Source organism: Hipposideros armiger, unplaced genomic scaffold (assembly GCF_001890085.2).
Source record: "Hipposideros armiger isolate ML-2016 unplaced genomic scaffold, ASM189008v1 scaffold_28, whole genome shotgun sequence".
In the NCBI taxonomy this organism is placed as follows: domain Eukaryota; kingdom Metazoa; phylum Chordata; class Mammalia; order Chiroptera; family Hipposideridae; genus Hipposideros; species Hipposideros armiger.
In genome coordinates this window covers 728,251-750,474 of record NW_017731378.1, presented here as the reverse complement: position 1 = coordinate 750,474, position 22,224 = coordinate 728,251, and the positions used below count along the sequence as shown (strand labels likewise).

At 37.0% G+C, this 22,224-nt stretch overlaps 1 protein-coding gene across 4 annotated transcripts in view; it reads right to left on the bottom strand.

The window, feature by feature from the left end:
- The window catches only part of R3HCC1L (R3H domain and coiled-coil containing 1 like), an 82,546-nt gene that overhangs the window by 44,385 nt on the left and 15,937 nt on the right, over positions 1-22,224 (bottom strand). Inside the window, exon 1 of one of the 4 annotated variants that reach the window (XM_019636432.1) lies at positions 15,452-15,561. The exons of the other annotated variants lie outside the window; for them this stretch is intronic. The gene's annotated coding sequence lies outside the window, so the exon portion shown is untranslated. Of the gene's footprint in view, positions 1-15,451; positions 15,562-22,224 lie in introns of those variants that run through there. 4 annotated transcript variants of the gene reach the window in all.

The window sequence follows — 22,224 nt, the reverse complement described above, 5'->3', positions numbered from 1 at the left end:
TCGTTCTTGAAGACTACAATATCCTGCCACCATTAAAGAAATGATGCTCTATGTTTTTAAAGTATTATCCATATTCACAGATTATTAATATACAGACATGTTCCAATTATGAGAAATGCTGAAAAGCACCAAGACTATGAATATATCTGAGATTATAAAAACCTTGTAGTATGCTGGATTTAAAAAGCTGTACATGGCAATATAATTTAAATTTGTATGGCCCTAAGGAAGTCAATGAATGAAGCACTGTGCTAAGTGCTCGTGTATATTATCTCATTTAACCATCATAACACATCCTGGAGGTATGTATATTACCATTTTACAGATAAGGTGACTATCAAGGTCACACATCCAGCTAGTCAGTATAGGAGCCAGAATTGAAACCCAGCTTGGACTAATATGCCAACTCTTCACTGCTCATACGTCTGCATCCCATAGTATATCCTCAACAAAACAACTCTGAATTTTCTAAATCAAAACTGCCTAACTTTAACATTGTGATAACATACCACAATTATTTTTAACTTCATCATTTTGAGAAGTAAAATACCTTCATGAGCTCCACACATACCTTCCCACCTTAACCACTGAAATCTTGAATCACATGGGGGCTGTTAATCACTAACTTTCCCTTTTCTGAAAATTAGTCTTTGCCCCTCCAATACCATGAAAACTCTGTTGGCACCCACCACTGTGTTCTGTACAAAACTTGCCACAGCCATTAGTAGTGGCGGTCACTACCTTAGGTGACTCTGGAGTCTTAGAAGACTTGAACTCTCTAATCCAAGTTCTAAAGGTTTCCATAACATCCACCACACTAAATGTTGACTAAAAACATCTGGGAAAAACAAGAAAATTATGTGATTAAATATAGTAAGTTCCTCTCTGCATGGAACAGCTCTTTCAGAAGATCAATTGTGTGCTATTTTTATTTCAAAAATGCAAGGAAGCTGGTTTGCAGATTCTATTTGTTTATATGCCAACAGGCTAAACATCAACACTGAAGGACTCAAACTGTCTTCTGTTTTTCTCAATACTCAAAAAAGATCAGGGAAGAAAACTTTATTTGCCATGACTTACATATTATTTAGATATTGTTTCCTTTTTCCCTCTTCTTATTTCCACCCAAAACCTCAATGAATTTTGAATCATGGGCCATGAATGGTGGTATTTATTAAAGTCGACCAAGGATCTTTTCTTCTACTCTCTCTCTCAAGAAAGGCAGGGAACTTGGAAGTTCTGCAGAAACATACCAAGGCTTTTATTTTACTGGGTACACTTCAAGTCTCCCCTCTCCCTCACTCTCCATATCCAATCAACTGAAAGTTCCACTCATCTTTATACCTGAGTATCTCTTGAATCTCCCTAGTTTTCCCCATCCCTAACAATACTCTGGGTTGAACCAACACACACAAATGCCTAGATTACTATTAAACTCATCTAACTGGTCTCTCTGTTTTGCTTCCTTTCCATTTATCTTCACCTTGTTTCCAGAATCACCCTTTTAAAACAATTAGTTGGTCAGACATAACCCTCCCCTAAAACCTTTCAATGACTTCCCATCATTCTAATGATAAAATCAACTTTTAACATGGCTTACAAGACTCTTCTTAACCTGGCTCCAATCAATTTCTCTTGTCCTTACATGCTATACAGCCACATCAAACTTCTTTCAGATTCTTGAACTCTCCATGTTGTATGTTTTGGGTTTTTTTCCATCTTAGCCTCTACACAGCCTCCTCCTTGTAACTAACTAGTCTGCTCCCCTGCAGCCTCCTAACCATCTTCACCTAACTAATTCCTACATAACCTTTAGGTCTCCACCATAGCTCCTTCTCTGAGAGCCTTGGCTAATCATTCTAGATTAGACTAGGTGACTGCCATATTACAGCTCTTATATTTTATTACTTCTTCAATTAGCTGGTCTCTCCCACTACACTAAATGCTGATTAGAAAAGGGATTATGTATGTCTTCTTGCTCATCACTGTATCCCCAACACTTATCACAGTGCCTGGGCATACAACATAGTACAATTTTTATTTTTATTTTTTTGGTAGAATGAATGGAACAATAAGCAAACACAAATAACAGTGATGGGGTAGAAATTCAACGGGATAGGTTTAAATGGTATTCTGATCAACAAAAATCCCATATCAAAATCACATCCTCAAATAAGTGGGACTTCTAGATTCTGCTTATTACATAGAAAGCTGCAGAATGCCATTCCCATCCTTAAAACAAACAAAATAACAGGTGGATAATGGGCACAATCACAAATTTTCTTGAACTCTTCAAAGAAGATCACAGGACAAGCAACTAACCCAAAACTGAAGGAAAGGGGAGAGGCTCCTCCAACGAGAAATGGAACATGAGTACCTCTTACCTACATACAGTAAACGCTGGACACCAAACAAGCCAGGAAGAAGAACTCAAGTTAAAACGTTTTAAAAATTGCTAAAGGCCAAATGTGAGCTACAGTGAGAATATAGAATCCTTGACAACCACAGAAACAAAGAGAATTCTCACCCACTCATAGAATCTTCTCCATGGACCTCCCCAAAATGACCTTTAGATTTCAATCAGAAATTAACAAGCTGATTCTAAAATGGATATAGAGAGGCAAAGGAACTACAATAGCAAAAACATATTTGGGAAAAAAAATAGTTGGACAATTCACAGTGCCCTGATTTAAAACTTACTATAAAGCTCAGTAATCAAACCAGTGTGGTACTAGAGTAAGGGTAGATATATAGCTCAATGAAATGGAAAAAAAAAGAGTCCAGAAATACACTCACACATATATGATCAATTGATTTTCAACAAAGGTACAAAGGAAACTCAATGGAAAAAGGATAGTCTACAGTTAATGGTGCTGAAACAATTAAAACATGTGACAACAAAAAGATAACTTCTATCTGTATCTCACACCAGATACAAAAACTAAGTCAAAATGAATCACATACTACATGTAAAACCTAAAACTATAACATTACTGGGAAATATAGGAGAAAATCTTTATGGCTTTGGGTTAGGCAAAGATTTCTTAGATATAACACCCAAAGCATTATCCATATAATTATTTTTTTAAATCTTAAATCAATAAACTGGACTTTAGCAAAATTAAAAACGTATGCTCCTCAAAGACACTATTAAAAGAGTGAAATAGGGCTGGCCGAGTGGTGCATTGGTTAAGAGCTGGCTTGGGACACCAGCTCTGAGCAGTAGGGCCCTCTCTGGTTCGGAGCCCGCATTAGGGCCAGTGACGCTGCGCCCCCTATACAGCTAAGATGGTGAACAACAGCTTGACCTGGAGCTGGGCTGCCGGCGTAGGCTGCAGTGAAGCTGCAGTGGGCTGCCGTGAGCTACCATTGAGTGGCTGGGAGCCGGCATGAGCTGCCAAGAGCTGCCATGAGAGGCCATCCAGTGGCCAGTGACCGATCTGCCTCACCCCAGAACAGCGCAATGATAATACCAACATGGGCCAGTGAAGCGATGTCCTCTACAACTAGACTGAAAAACAAAAGGACAGCAACTTGTCTGTTTCCCTCCCCTAACTCCCCAATAAAATCTTTTTAAAAAAAGAATGAAATAATACACAGATGGGAACTAATATTTACAGATCATATAAGTGATAAAGGACTTTTATCCAGAATACATAATGAAATTCTCCAAACTTGATATCCAAAAACAAACAACAATCTGAACAATACTTCATAAAAGAAGATATAAAGATGGCAAATAAGCACACCAAAAAATGCTAGTATCATTTATCACTAAAAAAATACAATTCCATGTATGTAAAATTCTAGAAAAGGCAAAACTTTAAGGACAGAAAATATATCAGTAGTTGCCAGAAGCTTAGGTTCAGGTAAGGGGCTGACTACAAAGGGACACAGAGGAATTGTTTGGATAGGTGGAACTGTTGTATATCTTAATTGTATGAGAGTTACATGGCTATATGCTTTTGTCAAAATTCACAGAATGTACTCTAAGAAAGGTGAATTTTACTATATGTAAATTATATCTTCATTCTTTAAATTAAAAAAATTTAAAAACCCCACATCCCCTAGAAATTCTTACTAAAATACAGCTGACAGCACTGACTACTTTAATTTCTGATTCTTGGCTTTAAAATATACCTACCTAGAAGCCAGTGAGTAATTAGTACAGCCTTAATGAAGTTACATTAGCAAGACTAAAGATCAATTTCTTTCTTAAAACTTGAGGCTATAGTCTTTCCTAATTTAATTCTGCAGTCATTACTTAAAACTTCCATGACTTCTTCAACTTTGCATGAGTCAAGATTTTAAAACTTAGTCTCCTTTGACTGTCAACTCTATTAACTACTTCATATATAACCAAACCACACAGTTCTTTGCATTGCACTCAGGGAGATATATAAAACTGTATTTTTAATCTGGACAGTTTGATTCTAACAACCTAGAAGGGAGGGCACTGAGAATAGTCTAAGATACTCTGGCAATTCCAAATTACATTAAGCGTGTCAATACATGATAATTTTTTCTAAAAGACACTTCTGTTTTTCGCAATTCCTTGCTCAAAAACCTGTTGACTCACCAAAGTCTACAAGATATAAACTAAGCTTAGCTGGCATTCACAGTTTCTCCACAATGTGGTGTCAATCTGCTGTTCCAAGCATATTCTACCATTCTAGGCACAAATCCTCGATTCTGCACCAGATGGCCTCATGATCTGGTCATTCTAACTTCTGAAATGCCCTCTTTGAATTATCTCTGTTTAAACAATCCTAGTCACTATTCATTCAAAAGGCTTATCTCAAATCCAGCTTTTTCCTTTAACTATTTCAGGACATACTGATTTCACCCTTCTGTGATTTCATGTGCCTTCGCTATCTCTGGTATTCATCTGTCACTATATACCATGAATGTCATCTCATACTCTGTTATTATAGTTTCTTGAGGGCAGATGCTGTTTTCTCATATGCTTCTGTATCTCCAGGAACACAACAGAGGAAAAAATGTGGAATTTTATTTAAAATTAATTTTAAATCACTATAAATTTTAAATTCATTTAAAGTACTTAAACAATTTCCTGGAAAAACTTATTTTACAGCTTTTGCTCCCTGAGATCTGCTACTGTAACACATTCATCTTTATATTTCCAGAGTTGAATACAGTGCCTGACACATGAAAAACACCCAAATATTTAAATATGTAACTGAATTTCATTTTCTAAGGCCACAAAGAAACAGAAGCCTGTAGTTCTATCCTAATCTTCCCACGATAATTAATATTAGTGCCTTAAAATGTTCTCTAATTTTTTGTATTTGTTCATAGATTCTCCCTAAATAGACTACAAATACCCACAAAGACAAACACTGTTTTCTCCTCCTTAAAACTTGCACAGCAAATAGCATGGTGTTGAGTCCATGCGTAATAGGTAGGCGATATTTCTACCAGATTTTTAAAAGTCACATAAAAGCAGCTTATACATACTTCTATGTCCCATGTAAAAACATATGAGTTACTCTTCCTACTGGGAAGATTTATTTTTCATCATCTTTGGCACAAATTCTAGAACGCTATCTGCCAGGTCCCATGCCCCAATAAATATGCATCCACAAGCAATTATGAAGATAGATAGCTTATGGGGAGGGGACACTCTCTGGTCAGGTCCCAATGCTGGCCAGTGGTTAGGGGGAAGGATAAGTGGGGGAGGGGTGTGGCCCTGTGATTAATCACTGCCCACTCTGCTTAGGGGTATTTATCACAGCCCGCTGTCAGGTAAATCACTGGAAAAACACCTCTTCAGTAATTAATGTGAAGTGACGGATGGACAGCCCCTGGGCCCATTAATCAGGAACATCAGCAGCCTACTGAGATTATGAATGTCAGGATGCATAAACTGCCGGTGGATCAATAGGCCCAGGAATCCATCCAAGGCTCTCATTTCCGAGGCATCTCCGGTACATTAGGCTCCCTCGACCCCTCCCCCAATCTGAAATGAAAAGCAAGGCTTCAGAACAAAGAGCAGGAGCTGAGGTCTTAAGTGACCACTACAAGAAACCAGTCAAGGAAGCTGCCCATGACTAGGGAAGGAACCAGGATAACAAGGTGAGCACAGAGCCATCCTGACCAAGAGGCTCTCAGAAGGCTCAGTGCCCGGGAAAAGCAGGAGAACCAGGACAATAACAGTTACCATTCAGAGCCTGATTATCTATTTTAGGAGTGATCCAGCTTCTTGCTTCTAATCTTTTACCAATTTTCCTGTCCACATTTTCTTTCTTTTCATATTGGTACCACAAACAAAGAGTAGAAACAAGTAATTCAATTTCTGCCACCTAACAACCTAGGTAAAAGTTTCTATTGGATTGTCGGAAAAGTCATGATGTATTTTTTTCCATGTTTTTCGTTGCAAAAATGCATCATGACTTTTCCGACAACCCAATATTTAAGAGGAAACAAAAGAATTTGTGTAAAATAAAATCCTTACGTTATCCTTAAATTTAATTTAGCCTCATCCCATGCCAGCAGAAGCATCCACAGTGTCTTCAATTAAGAAGAAGGTGGTCTTCCTGATTCACTAGCATTTACAAAGCACTCTGCCAATATAAGATACAGGTTAAAGGCTAAACTGTGTGGTGGGATTGCAGTGAAATGAAATCGCACCTTTATTCTATTTCTTCTCCAAGTCAAACAAAAAATTTATCCATCACAAAGGTCTGCTCAACTTGTAAAAACAGTGTGGAGCTAAAAGAGAAATACTGTTTGATCGTCACCCCAAGTTTGGTCAGTTTTATATGGAAGCAAGGCTGCGCTTCAGCCTCATATTGAACACTGTCTGAGCTGGCAGTGACGGGAATGAAACTGCACTTGCCACATCCTGCCAAACCCCAGCGCTGTGCTTTGTGGTCAGACTTGGGCTAGGGCTGCAATTGTTGGTTAGAAAGTGTCTCAGAGTTACGGCTGCCTGTTCCGCTAAATCTCATTTCATCCTACTGATGGATAGATGGACAGATGGCTGCTTGGTGAAAGCAGCATTATCAGGCAGCTTCTATGGAGCCTCTGAATGATGGATAGCCCTCTCTCTACTTTCTCCAAACCACCATCGATCCAAGCCATATTTCAGCAGTCAGAAGCCCAGTAATATTAAGACACACAATCAGGTTAAGTTACTTGCAGTGTAAACCTCTAAAACAGAAATTCTAACACCTTTGCTTTGCTGTCATGAACTAGGCTGAAAATGTTACAGTTTCATTCTTTCTAGCTGCTAACCCAATGAATTCCAACAGCTCAAAGCCCAAAGGGAACGCTGGGCTCCATTCCTAGGAAGGCTTGAAAAGCTAGCTTGCCTGCCAAATTTTTTACTAGCCAGTTCTGTGAAATGAACTCTACAGTAGTTGTGAGCAGATCTCTGAATATGTATATCCAATAGAGTGTGAAAATATTAGGACCATACAAACCATGTAGAGTTTGTAACTGATATCATCACTAACCTGTCAAACGTGTGGAGGCTTGGATAAACCAAGTGGACCTACCAACATCAAGGAGGGTGATTAAAACCAGGACAGATTAAAATTGTATCTTTTGCACGTAATCCTAAAATGCTGTTCCTACCTAGTCTGCCTATCTGGCTTCTATGCTCTTGTGTACAGCTCACATCGTTAAGTCCTAATCCTTGCCTGTTTTCACAAGCATCCTTCTGCATCTGTTTGCTCTGTCACCTTCTAGACACTCATCTCGGCTTGTCTATTTGACTCCATGCCCTCTTTGTTCCTTCCACATTATCCTGTGCTCTCAGACAGCAATTCAGACTTGTATAACTGGACTCTGTATCAAGGTTATTTCCACTCGTGTGGGTGGAAGAAATGGACTCTGCCTCCAGCTCTGTGATGGATTCCCAGAACCCACATGCCCTGTTCTTCTAAGCTCACGTATCCCCAGGTGACTTCTCTAAATGCTTCACCACCAACTATAACCCAAATCACCTTGGCTTGGCTCCTAGTCCTGCCCCTCCTGACTGACTTGCCGCTAACCGGAGCCTAATGCTCACAGAAAATTTGTCTGTATTCATTTGTGGGGTGAGAAAAATGTCTTAGTGGACTGACAACTGTCATTCTTCTTGCTGTAATGACATAAACTTACATATAGGTGTATGCCTTAACAACACCTACAGCTCTGTTACTATCAAAAAAAGAAATCATGCACTATTTATACAAGATACTACTTAATTATAATGTATCAAGAATAGCACTGCCCTTCACATAAACTAAATTAAAGAGTTTTTACGGGATCTCAGAATTTCATTACTAAAGTCAGAATTCAACATCCTAAATTTCTGAATAAGGAAACGGAGGATCTGAGGTGATAATGTCCATGGTTAGGTAGATATTAAGTAGCAAAGCAAGACTAGAACCTAGATTTCAATTACAAGGGTTGTGCTCATTCTATTATGTTTCTCAGACATTTCCTTTTCATACTTGGGATTTCAGAGGGAGCAAGGGTATTGAGAGTTGAGTGTCATTTGTGTGTGTGAGCCTATGTGTTTGGGGAGGAAGATGGCCACAGATAATTAGATGCAGTCGCCCTATATTGTGCTTGCCCAGGGAACATCTGAGAGCCACTCAGCATCTCAGAGAGCAAAATGAGATGAAGCCCTGACAACTAGAAATCTCTACTCTTCTATGTATTTGTCCCAGTCCTGTCTAGATGGTTGAGAAGAAAAAAGCAGAAAGATAATACAAATAGAATCAGAAAAGCAGAAGGTTCCATAACTTAAATCAAATGGATAGAAGAGTAATGTGTCCTCTTCATTTCCAAGGATGCCATGTTCTGGTCCAATGCAGAGCACAAGTTGACTGATTGGACTTCACCCTCTGGTGGCCAAAATGTGTCACTGCTGCATTTCCTGATTGCCAAGCTACCTCCATACCGATCTCATAACCTTATAGCTGAAAAAAGACCTTAGAAAATCATGTCGTATAACCCCATTTTGGTTGAGGAATTTATGTAAGACTTAGAGCTACATGAGTGGGAACTGAGACCAGAACCCAGATCTCTTATCAATTAAACTAGCAGTTTTATCACCATCATAGCTGCCTTAACCAGTTTTCCATCCACTATATGCTCAGGAAATACTAGATGAGCAAAGTTTAATCAGGAAGTTAATTGTGCTGCAAAAATAGCCACATAATGCACATCAAAACCAAATGTATTATCCACACTAATGCTCATCTCCATTAGTATAAATGAGCAGGGTGACACTTTTATCCCATTCCCACAAAAATATACTTCATACACTGGACAAGAACTCTACTATGACTATTCTTTGCACCAGATAAAACATTTCTCTTAAGAATTTTAAAAAAAAAGCACTTCCCCAGAAAAAAATAGCTGGTGCTAGGTGAATAATAAGGAATAATTGTCATTCTGTGAATTCTTATTTTATTTCTATATACTAAGTTCATAGAAAGGCTGTTTTATTTGCATTAGCCAAATACATTTTAGAATAATCAATTTTTTATACTCATTTGCAAGGCTATCTTAAGCCAACACAAAGATCCTTTCCTTACATAAAAAAAAAAAGTCTTTTTACACAGTTTCTGTTTGGTTAAGAAAGATCTATTAAGCAATGTCTAAGAGAACAATGGCATATTTTTCAAAATCTGCTGCTGTGAACCATGTCTAATTATGTTTTCTGTTTCATTAAGGCTTAGGTCCTACACGCAAAAGTGAATTTGTGGTAGAGTGGCACCAACAGTAGTAGCAGAGGAAGGGAAAAAATAACAAGCTACCACCTAATAACTGCTTACAATGTGACAGGGGCTGGGCCAAATGTTTCACATATATTATCTCATTTGATTCCACTGTAGTACTATGAGTTAGCTATTGTTATTCCAATTTTACAGATGAGAAATCTGAAGCTTGAATAACTCAAGATCACACAGCTTCTAAGTGTTGGTGAGGATTTCAAAGTCCCTGCATTTAACTACTATGCTAGGCTGCCTGCTGGCAGGATGGTCTCTCACAATAATAGATTAATTTCACAAATACTCACCACTTTCTTAGAATCTGTATAAATGCAAAACAACCAAAGGGAGTTCAAAGACTGCTGCAGTCAAACAAAAACCAACTAGGGTAAGAATGAAGGAAGTTTAATGCTTTCAGAGCATGCCTACTCCCAATAACCTTCTAGACTTAAAAGTGCTGACAATAATAATGCACTATTGTCTCTGAAACTTCCCCATTCACCTTGCCTCACCCTCAAAGCCATATGGTGAAAAACCTCACCAGGTGTCAGGAGAGGAGCTCCCTCTCTTCTATCCCCCATAAGAATAATCTCTGTACTTCTTACTAACTCCGCCAACCATGTGAAAACTTTATCCTTCCCTACATACTTCCCTTTCTCCAGAGGCACATGGGAACATGGGAACAATGACCAGCGAAATGGATAACAGAGTTCTTAGACTGGAAGAAGCTTCAAAGCAGGACGTAGAGAGCACTTTCAAATGTGAAGGTAAAAACAGAAGAAATTTGTATATCAAATACCTGCTGCAAATGATTTTTTCAGATATAATCTTAAACAGCATATAATACTTACAGTATTTTAATATTAGTTTGCCTTGGACATTATAGCCTTTAATTCTCTGCATGCAATTGGACAAAGAAATACAGCTTACAAAACTGGAAGAAACATTTCATGAAAAATCTGAGCATCAAGACAAAGAAAGATACAAGATACATGATTCCCGTAGGATCTTGGGGCCCCCAAATATGTAAACAAACCATGGCATGACAAGGTTTTCCTCACAACATAACGCAATTCATTCCCTCAACTTATCTCACACTTCACTGGCCATAGTCGTCATGCATCGGCATCAACTGATTTCATGCTTTATAGGCTGGGAAACAGTCCGCAGCTTCGTCTCTTTCACACTCCATTGACATGGTAACCCCATGGTTCACCAAGTTTAATGTTAGCACCTATTACAGACCACCACAAAAGGCAGTCAGATCAAAGCTTTAATATAACTGAACGATACCAATATAGCATGTAATAGAAAGGCAGAGAGAAAAGTCTGCTTCCCATTCTGCATATATACCTGGGGGAGGTGGGGAGAGAAGGAAGACACTCCCTCCTAAAACTTCTTCCCCTCACTACACGTCTAGAGGTTGGCCTGTGTTTCTAGCCTTATTTGAAATTAGTTCCTCTCTTGGGTTACACTGATATCCTACAGTGACAATAAAAGATTTGAAAAGGATTAGGCTTTGGGGCCTGTGCCTCAAACCTGACTTACATTAACTTTGATTTTTTTCCCCTTTGGGATTCATAGACTAAAGCTAATAAACCACTAAGTAAATTTTGAAAAGCACAGGCTTAATCTGTGCTAAGCATTTTATATATTATTATCTCATTTGATTCCAACTACACACTAAGAGGTAGCTATTATTATCTCAATTTTACAGATGAGATATCTGAAACTTAAGTTACAGCTTTAGTATTGGTTAGAATTTCGAAGTCCCTGCTCTTTACTACAGTAGGCTAGAATACATGCCTTCTAAAAAATGGAGTAAAACAAAGCATAGCAGAGAATAGTTTAAAAACAAAAAACACCAATCTGCAACAGCAAAACAGAATAATTGTAAAGGAAGTGGAGTCTGTATGAAACTGGAGGCCAACTGAGTCCGGGGTTCATGCCACTCAGCCAATAGACCGACACGGGAGTTGGGCTATAGAATAAGTGTTTACTATCAGAGCACCGGTGGTCTGAGAAGGCAGAGAGTTAACACCTCCAAAACCTGCCTTAACATTCTCAGACCAGTTTAGGGTATTGCAGGGAAAATCTGAGCGTTCCTCTAAAGACTATGTAATGGTTCCGGGTGTCTGCACAGCTCTCTGGTGGCATCAGCAACCCAGGAACAATGACGGGAGGAGCCTGGTAGACCACTGAGGTTATGCTCAATAAGCCTAAGGATATTAATCGAGTTTCAGGGTAATTTTCTAAAACAGGGACCTGGGTGGGACAGGAGACATTCTGAGCTCAAGCCACAGGGAGGTGATCTATTGTTAAGCTATAGGTCAAGGAACGGTGAGGCTGGGGACACTGCAAGGCCTCTATACCAGGGTCCCAACTGAGCCCTGCTGCACTTAATAGAGATATAGTTACAACTCTGTATCTATCTCCCCTCCTCGCAGCTATGCTAGCTAAAGTGTGAAGGCCAAATGTGGCTGGTTAAGAAACTGAGAAACCAAAAGACTTTAAAAGCTAATTTCACTTTAAAGCAGGCAAAGAAAATATTAGATAATTAATAAGAGCTTCTCTAATATGCAGATTAAAAGTTTACTAATTAGAGTTTCAAGAACAACAAATAGTGCTCCTTTAAGGACCAGGAAGCCTGTATTGAGTGCTACAGATGGCTTTCAAAGAAGAATAATCTCCTGAACAAACATGGCTCAGGTTTTTAAACAGCATTCTAATCTATTACTCTTATGATACAAAAAAAAAGATAAAGGTCAAAGACTGGTAAAAGAGAATAGATAATGGCTCTTTCTTGCAGTTCAAACAAATATTAAGGGCATATACTATACTGAGATCTATGTTAGGGGCAGTGGAGATTGTAAAGTAGGACTGACTATAAGTAATAACATGGTTTGAACTACATGAATAATGTAGCCTCCCTTTTAAGTTGTCTCTATCTAATTGGGAGGATAAAAAAATTTTTTTAAGTTGTTTTAAGATAGTATGTAACTGCCAAATAAAGAGAAAAGCACAATGATAAAAACCCAGAGGAGAGAGGTATCACTAAGGACCTAGAATGGTTGAAGAAGATGTCATAAAGTAAGTAGAATGGCAACCAGCCCTTTTTTAATTTTATTTTTTATTAAAGTATAATGGGCATATATTATATTAATTGAAGGCATACAACATAGTGATTAGACATTTATATACCTTACGATGTGATCCTAAAGAACAAGGCCTTTAGAAAACAGAGAATTGAAGGAAGTATTCCAAGTAGAAGGAATAAACTAAACAATATGAAGAGGCAGTTAAGTCAACAAGTGTTACTTTGGAAACGGTTATAGAAACTAGTCTAACTAGAGTCAAAGGTTCAATGGGAAGTAGTGGAAGATTCTGCCAGAAAGATGATTTTCAGCCTGGAGGACCTTTGACAATAGGTTTAGGCATTTCATATCCTAGGCAATGGAGAGTCGTGTCTCGAGCCGACAGATAATTCCTGAGAAATGATGCTATTACAGTATCTCTAGGTGTCCATACCTTCCCTTACTCCATTTGCTCTTTCATTTACCCCGACATCTTTTTTTAATATGTAACATCAGTGTAGAGGCGATAAGACAGCACAAAATCTTAAAATCTTCACATCTCTCTTATGCTTCCTTCATCCAGTGTTATCAATGACCAAGCAGTAACATATTTAACCAAAAACCAGAAATAGGATCAACAAACAGCAGGAATGGGCTCCAAAACAATGTGTGCCAAGTGTAATCCCAGAATTAGACATTATACCTAGGGGAACCATCAAATACATGTACTTTGTATAACCAGTCTCATAATCAGAGAAAGAGTTAGACCAAAACCGACCCTCACAATTAAATTCTACTCCACAATCCAAGCAATATCCAGAAACTCTTGCCTTGATGTCTGATGAAGACTGCTGTAGTTGGCAACATGTTTCTGAAACAATACCAACTAGTGGTATGTGCATATGTGTGTGTGTACACATACATGTGTATAATAACTAAATAGCAGGCTATACAACTGTCTGAAATAAAGGCCCAGTCATTTTGGATCTAGATACGGTAACTGGCCTTACTACCTCTACAAATCCCTTAAAAAGATAAGCCCCATCCCCAATACCCTGACTTCTATAGTCTCATTTCCTGGCAGGAAGTGACTTTTCTAATCTCTTCAAAATTTTTCAATCTATCCAATCCACACTCTCATCAAAAAAAACATCTAACCTTACAGTTTTGAGGACAGAATGAAACAATAACACCTTGGAAGGAAAAGTGAAACACACTATTTCTACCTGACCAAAACCCACACACTGGAGCTAACAGCTTCCATTCAAAATGCCCACAGACCTGAGCTGCTCAGCTCTTCTCGCATTTCTTCCCCTCCGCATCTCCTAACTTACACACAACCACCTCACTCTGCTGTCCATCCATCTTCCCCCAACTGCTGCCCAGCAATTCACAGGCTGTCACAGATTGTCAGCGTTGTGGTTGGGGACTTGACAAGTACTCTTGTGGGACGATGCTGTGCGTTAGTGTAGCATTCTCCCGGACACAATGTCACTCTTTATAGCCAGATGCAAATTAGTTGCCTCTTAAAAAAATAATACTCCTAATAAGACAGGTACAAGGAGATTTTAAATAACCCAGATTAAAACTCGCTTCAGTTTGCTGAGATCTGGGCCGTTTCATAGTCATGCACAATGAAATCCCATGCCTCTACTCATATGAGCCATACATGCCACCCAGGAATATCTGAAGTCAGCTTTCTGACACTAACAAAAGCAAAGAGACTACCAAAAAAAGTATCAAAAAAGAATCTTCTTTCCCCTTTTTCTGTGCCTATGGCTCTTCACTCTTAGATTCTATTTAAGAATACTTTGTTTAAGCTCAGCTCTCAAGATCAATACTTACTTCTCACTTGCTGTGCTAAACCATTTAAAAGAAAATTCTGCAAATCACCAGTCTCAATTCATTATAATTTCCATCCAATTTTTTTGCCACGTGCTTCAGCAGCACACAAGTACAATTATCTTCTGACAGTTGCTGGGACTGACCCTCTTGTTACCACTAAAGCCTTCACCCTACACATCAGCTTCCCAGCTGCCACTGGCTGGCTACACATGAGTCAGAAGCTGAAAAAGATTGAAAAGATCACCACAGGATGTGGGTTAGAAAAACCTCTCACAAAACAGCAGGTCCTATCAACTCACTAAGTATTCTTGGAAAATAAATTTTAACTGAAAATACATACATATAGAGTAATATTAAAATACAAATCAGTTTCACTAGGTATCTATTTTTCATTTCCAAGTTCTTTGATAGCATTATTCATTCTGCTTTATTATTGCTTTACTAAGGATTAACGGACGATCTGTTTTTTAACCCTTACAATAACAATGAGTCTTTGATGACCCCTATATGAACTGTAGGGAAGCTAATCCTTGACAGGAAGGATGTTAACTCTCAGTTCTTACAGTAGAAAGAGACTGAAGAAAGCAAAGTTAGTACTCCAACTTTGAGAACTAATTCCAGTATTTAGCCTGTTCTCCTTACCACACCAAAATTAAGAAAGACAGGAATGGAAGCAAGAAAATCTTCCAAAGAGTTACAAAATAAAATGACAGTGAAGAAACAAAATATAAGCAAACAAATATTTAGAATAAATGAGCAGTATTTCTATAAAATATGCATAAGTATAGTTAACTGACTTACCAAATAAGTGACATGTATTTTTTGAATACTAAGACTCTAGAACACACATAGACTCTGTCTGAAGGCAAATGGTACAAAAGTTCCCTTCTGATAAGACACAGCAGCCTCATCTGGAAAATAATAATAAAAGTTATGTTTATAAAAATACGTAGTTATCACTTCTTTGACACCTGTCTATACACTTAACTTTCATTACCTCATTTCATGAATACTAAGAATTTAACGCAGTGATCTAGTATAGATTGTGCAATAAAAATAAACACACATACACAAAAATACTTTTTAGAAGCTCATCAACAAAACAGAATAAGGAAATGTCATCTCATTCTCAGTTTTCTGAGAACTAGTCTTAGGGGGCAGAAACCCTAACTGCCATCAAAAAAAAAAAAAGAGGTAAGAAACAAAACAAATGATCAAACACACAAGATGTTCAACTTCTAGTCATTACTACAGTTCTAATAGGATGGTACATGGTGGATGCTCAATAAGAATATGCTGAATGGATGGTCGGACGGATGGGTAAAAAATAAGCCTTATCAGTTAGCAAAGAAATACAAAATACATACATTCTTTTTGCCCATCAAACTGGCAAAGATTTTTTAAAAGAGCAAAAAGGTCCTGTTTTGGTAAATGGAAACTGAATAGGGCTCACACACCATTGGTGGAGGTATACATTTTATTAATATAGAAAGCATTTTAATAATGTTTCAAAATCTTTTATATATCTAAGGGCCTTTGTACCAGGCAATTCTCCTTCAAAGAATTTCTCATGAGAAAATAACTGGACTTCTACAAGGATACTTATTCCTCAACTATTTATATTAAAGTAAAAAATTATAAACAACTTTAATGTTCATCTATATGGGCCAGAGTAAATAAATTATGGTACATCTATATACTATGGAAAACAATAGACATTAAAAAGAATAATGCAGCTCTATAAATATTGATATAAATATCTATAAAACATATTAAGTTTTTAAAAATGGAGAATTTAACAAGAAGTACACAAAATCAATAAAAAGAAAACTTTAAAATATTCCTGTGACACAAAAGTAGATCTGAACAAATAGAAAGATATTCTTTGTTCTTGGATAGAAAACTCAATACAACTCAACATCATACAGATGTCAGTTCTCCCCAAGTTAATTTATGAGTTTAATGTAATCCCAATAAAAAGCCCAATATAAGCAAGCTTTTTTATAGAAATAGGCAGCTGATACTGAAGTTCAACAGAAAAATAAACATGTAAAGACAGCCAATAAAACAGCCCTTGATACTCTATAAAGTTAAAGCTGTGATAATGGTGCAGAAATGAACAGACTGGTGCAAAAGAACAGAAAGTACAGAAATAACTCAATGGAAACAATATATGATAAAGGTGGCATCTTAAAACACTGGGGCAAAATTGTACGTTTTACAGAAAATATACTGGGACAACTAATTAACATTTGAAAAAAGATTATTAAGCTCATATAATATTCATTAAAAAAAATCCCAAATGGATCAGGGATCCAAACATAACAACTAAAACCATACAAGTACTAGAGGAAAACATGTACATTCCTCCTTACCATGGATAAAGGGAAAGGTTTTCTAATTATAATCTAAAATCTAGGTGCAACAAAAATTGGGCTACATAAAAGCCTAAACACACACACACACACACACACACACACACACACACACGCCCCAAAGTCAAAAGATGACTGGCAAACTGTAACATATAACACTTATAAAGAGCTAATATCCCTATTAAATAAATAAATAACTCTTAAAAATTGAGGGAGAAAAAAAACAAAAACTTGATAGAAAAATTAATAAAAAGACACAATTCACACACAACAGACATATTAAAATGACCTTTATACATATGTTAAGATGTTCAACCTCACTATTAATAACAGAAATGACTTTAAAAAACTATATGGAAATACCATTTCTTACCTATAAGGTTAACAAAAATTAAAAAGCATAACAACACACTCTGATAGTGAGGTTGTGGGGAAACTAAGACTCTCATACATTGCTGGTGGGAATTCAAATTTGCACAACCTCCCCGAAATGGGATTTAGCAATATTTAAGAAAACTATATATGCTTTTAAACTTTTGACCCAACCATCCTATTTTAGGAATTTACCCAAACATACACTTCCCATATGAAAATATATATGGACAAGGTTAGTCATTGCAGCACTGCTTGTAAATCCAAAATATTGGAAATAGCATAAGAGAATGGTTAACATCTTCACAATCGAGTACTATGCAACTGTAGGAGGGAAAGAAAGGTGGAGGGCAGGCGGGAGGGGAGCTCTGAAAACTAATGTAGAATGGATTCCAAAATATACTGTTAAGTGGAAAAAAGGAAAAGTACAAGAGTATCTATCTGTAGTATGCTACCTTTTATGTAAGAAAGAAGAGGAAATAAGAAAAATATACCTGTATCTTTTCATGCCTGGGGGAAAAAACACACAGGAAGGATAATTCAGAAAATGATGAGACTGGCTGCCTATAGAAAGTGGGTGGAAACAGGATGAAAAAGATAGAAAAAATGGGTGACAATGCTCTGAGTATATATTTTTTATACAACTCTGCCTTTTGGAACCATGTTAATGTATCACATACTAAAAATAAATAACATTAATTAGGATGAAGAGAAAAACTTAGAACACAAATAGAACTGAACTGTATTTCAAATGCCTAACCACCACATGGGGGAGGGAAGAATGTTGGGGAGAGAAAGCTAATCCAAGTAACTTTTGAACATAGTTTTTTGATCAGCACCATCCAATAGAAACATAATAGGAGCCACATATGTAATTTAATATTTTCTAGTAGCTGCATTAAAATAAAGTAAAAATAGGTAAAATTAATTTTATTGATATATTTTATCTAATATATATAAAATATTTCAGCATATAATAAACATAAAAACATTATTAAAATATTAAAGAGATATCTCACATTCCTTATTTCATAATAAGTTTTCAAAATCCAGTATATATTTTACACTTACAACACATCTCAATTCGTGTGGTTACTAGCTATCATACTGACAGTGGAGATTTAGAAAAATATCAACAAATATTGAACTCTGTTTACTAGGTGCCTTTTATATAATGGTATGAGTTAGCAACTCTTAAACTATTTTCTGATAGTCTAGGGTTGAACCAATAAGTAAAATCATGAATAATGGGGCTAGGTTTCCCTCTGCTAGAAGAGGGAGGTGTAAGTATCGAATGAAGAATAGAATAAAACCTGTAGTGTTGGACTGGGATCAGTGGTATCAATATAAACTCATAGCTTTTAGTAGACAGATAAAGATGTACATAAGTGTGTGGACACACACAAATATGTCACATGTATCTACTGGGCTTGTTGGAAAAGTCATGACGCATTTTTGCTACAAAACACATGGAAAAAATGCTATGTCGTGACTTTTCCGACAACCCAATATTTTCTCGATGCCAGCAGAGAGGGCCTAGAAGCAATGACACCCAGCAGCAATGAGGACTTGCAGAGTCTAGATCCTGGCTTACAAAGCCATTCTCTACTGACAGGAACCAGAGCTCCTTGAAGAAGTAACTCATTCCAGGCTCAGGCTGGGAAAGTGCAAGATTAGAGCCTAGAACATCTTGTAGTGGTAAAAAATGGGGATGTGTTCAAAGAATGACAGGAGCAGCCAAAAGGAGAAAGAAATCAACTTGAAGGGGCTACCTCTGGCCAAGTCAGGGACAGCGTCAAAATAATGAAATAAAGTATTATTATAAATAAGTATAGAAGGAATGATGGAATTAGAAAATCACCATTTAGGAACCATCATGAAAATAATTCAGACAGGAATCATCAATACTAAAATCAAGTGAATATAAGTTCAAGGAGTAACAGGATATTTATAAAGTCTCAAGTATTTTTTTCAAAGATACTTCAAAATTACAAAGGAAATATGAATGTACTTCATCCCTCTAAAAATGGTTAAAACGGTTAATATAATGTTACGTGTATTTTACCACCAAAACAATTATAAAAGGAAAAATAGTAACTTAACGCTGGAAAACCTGGCAGACGCCATCTTAATGAAGTGATCCAAGATCACGTTACCAGTATTTCAACATCCTGTGCCTCCTGACATGATGAGCTGAGAGGCATAACATTACTTCTGTGATACTCCTGCCAGAAATGGATGACCTGAATCCAATTATGGGAACTCATCAGATGAACCCAAATTAGAGGCATTCTACAAAATAACTGGGCTGCGCTCTTCAAAAATCCCAATGTCGTGAACAAAGAAAAAACAAAGAAAGACTGAAGAAATGCTCCAGGTTAAAGGAAACTAAAGAAATATGACAACTGAATGCACTCCATGATCCGAAATTTTCTTTTGCTATAAAAAGTACATTATTGGGACAGTGGGTGAAATTTGAACAAGTCTATAGATAACCATATTAAATCAATGTTAATTTCCTGATTTTGACAACTGCACCGTGTTTACATAAAAGAATGTCCTTGTTTTTAGAACATGCACCCTGAAGTATTTAGGTATGTAATAGGTTTGCACCTTATTCTCAAACAGTTCAAGAAATAAATATTGGAAGGGGGGAAATGTTGTATGTAAAGTGTTAACATCTGAGGTAACTGGGTGAATTTTTTATACATTCTTATAGCTTTTCTGCAGTATGAAATGATGTCAACATAAATTAAACAGAAAAAAAGATGTTAGCACGGTACCTGGCAAATAATCTGCTATCAAATAAAATGGTTGATGTTAGATGTTGTTAATAAGAATATTATCTATAGACTCTGTGCAAAAAAAAACTCTCTTGACCCAAGATATATACACTTTTATCGTGGAAAAAATGGGGGGGAGGGAAGCCGGCCGAGTGGATCAGTTGGTTAAGAGCTTGCTCAAGAGTGAGCGCTCTGAGCAATAGCAGTTCGATTCCCAGCCCAAGCTGAGCTGCTGATGAGCTGCCAACAGGTGGCAGGATGGCTCAGTTGAAAAAAACAAATGGGGGGAAGCAAAATAATACATATAGTATGTTTCATCTAAACATACTTGTATAAATCCATAGTCAAACACATAGAAAAAACTAGGAAATATACACTAAACAGTTAATAGTTCTGGGTAGTGGAATTAAAGTGATTCTTATTTTCATCCTCATATTTATCAGTATTTGCTAACTGTCTTATAATGAAGATGAATCACTTTTACGTTTTTTCCAAAAATTATTTTTAGAAATTAAAGCTACGGCCCATAATCAAGGAAGGCATGACATCCTTCCTTTTCCATAGCAGTGCCCTCTCAGCAGACCTGTATTTCATTACTGTATTTGACTATCATATTCTGTGTTACTTTGCCTTTCATAGATCAAAGTTATAATTTCACATAAAAATATTCCAGTTATTCTCAGCAAATCATTTCAGTCTTGTGGGTTAAAAGAATGGAATGGACATACACAAATAATTTTGCTTCTTCCCAAAATCCTACTAAAATAACAGTAAAGTTTTTTAAAGGCATAAATTAACACGATGGAAAGAGTAGGAGAGGAGAAAAAAGTAACAAAACTTTGGAAGTTGGAACATATGAGTATACAGATGAAAGCTAACTGTATAGCAGATCCTGGGGAGCCAAATCCCAATCCAGCAGTACAGAAAGCTGAGACCCAATCCAATTTAAATCCAAAAATCCTCACAAGGGTCAGGACTGGACTGCCCTGCCGGTGCCACCTCTGGAAGTGGGGAAGGGGCATGGGTGAAAGCTGTTTGAGGAGTAATTAGATGCTTAGATCCTCTCCTCATCCCTGAAAGAAGACTTGAGGTTATCTTTGCAGAATGTAGAACAGATGACCTCTGGTTTAGAGGCTCACTAGAAGCACAGAGGTCTTTAAAACTGGGTGCTTATGTGAGCATATTGAACACTAAGATCGACTGCCCCCATTCCCATTCCCACACACCAGCTCCCAGAAAAATGCAAACTACTCTACATTAAAAGAGCCCTCCAAATACAAATACCCAGCACAGCATTAAAATAGACACAGACCCACAACAAGGCATTTTCTGAATACTGAAAATGAAATTTCTGAATACTAGGAACAAAAGCAGAAATCCATCAAGTTTCCAAGAAGAAGGTCCAAACAAAAGAAGATTCATATTGGCTTAGGACTTCTAAACAGCAACAGAGGACAAGGAGTAAAAACTATGCCTTCAAAATTCTGAAAAAAAAAATACTTCTAATCTAGAATTTTACACTCACCCAAACTATGTTAATCAAATGTGAGGACAGAAAAAAAAGACATTTTGATATGGAAAGGCTCAAAAAATTACCTCTCATGTACTCTTAGAATATTACTAGAGGATTGAGTATTTACGGTTTTTACAAATTAAGGAAAAAGACTGATTGATTGTAGCCTTAGCAAAATGTTGCTAGGAGAACCAGCTTTAAATCCATTCAGTTGATAAGGACAACTTACCTCAGCAGGAACTCTTTTACAAGCCAACCAATCAGAGACCGATTCCTTTCAATAAATACATCCTGAGTGTCAACCAATCAACAACATCATCCAAGCGACCGTGCATCTATAAATGATATTAATCCACTTTTGTCAGTTAAAATCTTCCAATCCCTAAACTCCACACTACCCAAAAACACTATGTAAGATGAACAGTCTGCTTTGTTCAGGGAGACTGTATCTGATTAGATATTCTAAATAGTGAGTGATGATCTCATCATCCTTTGACATCAAACAAGGAAATAGATTAAAAAAAAAAAAGA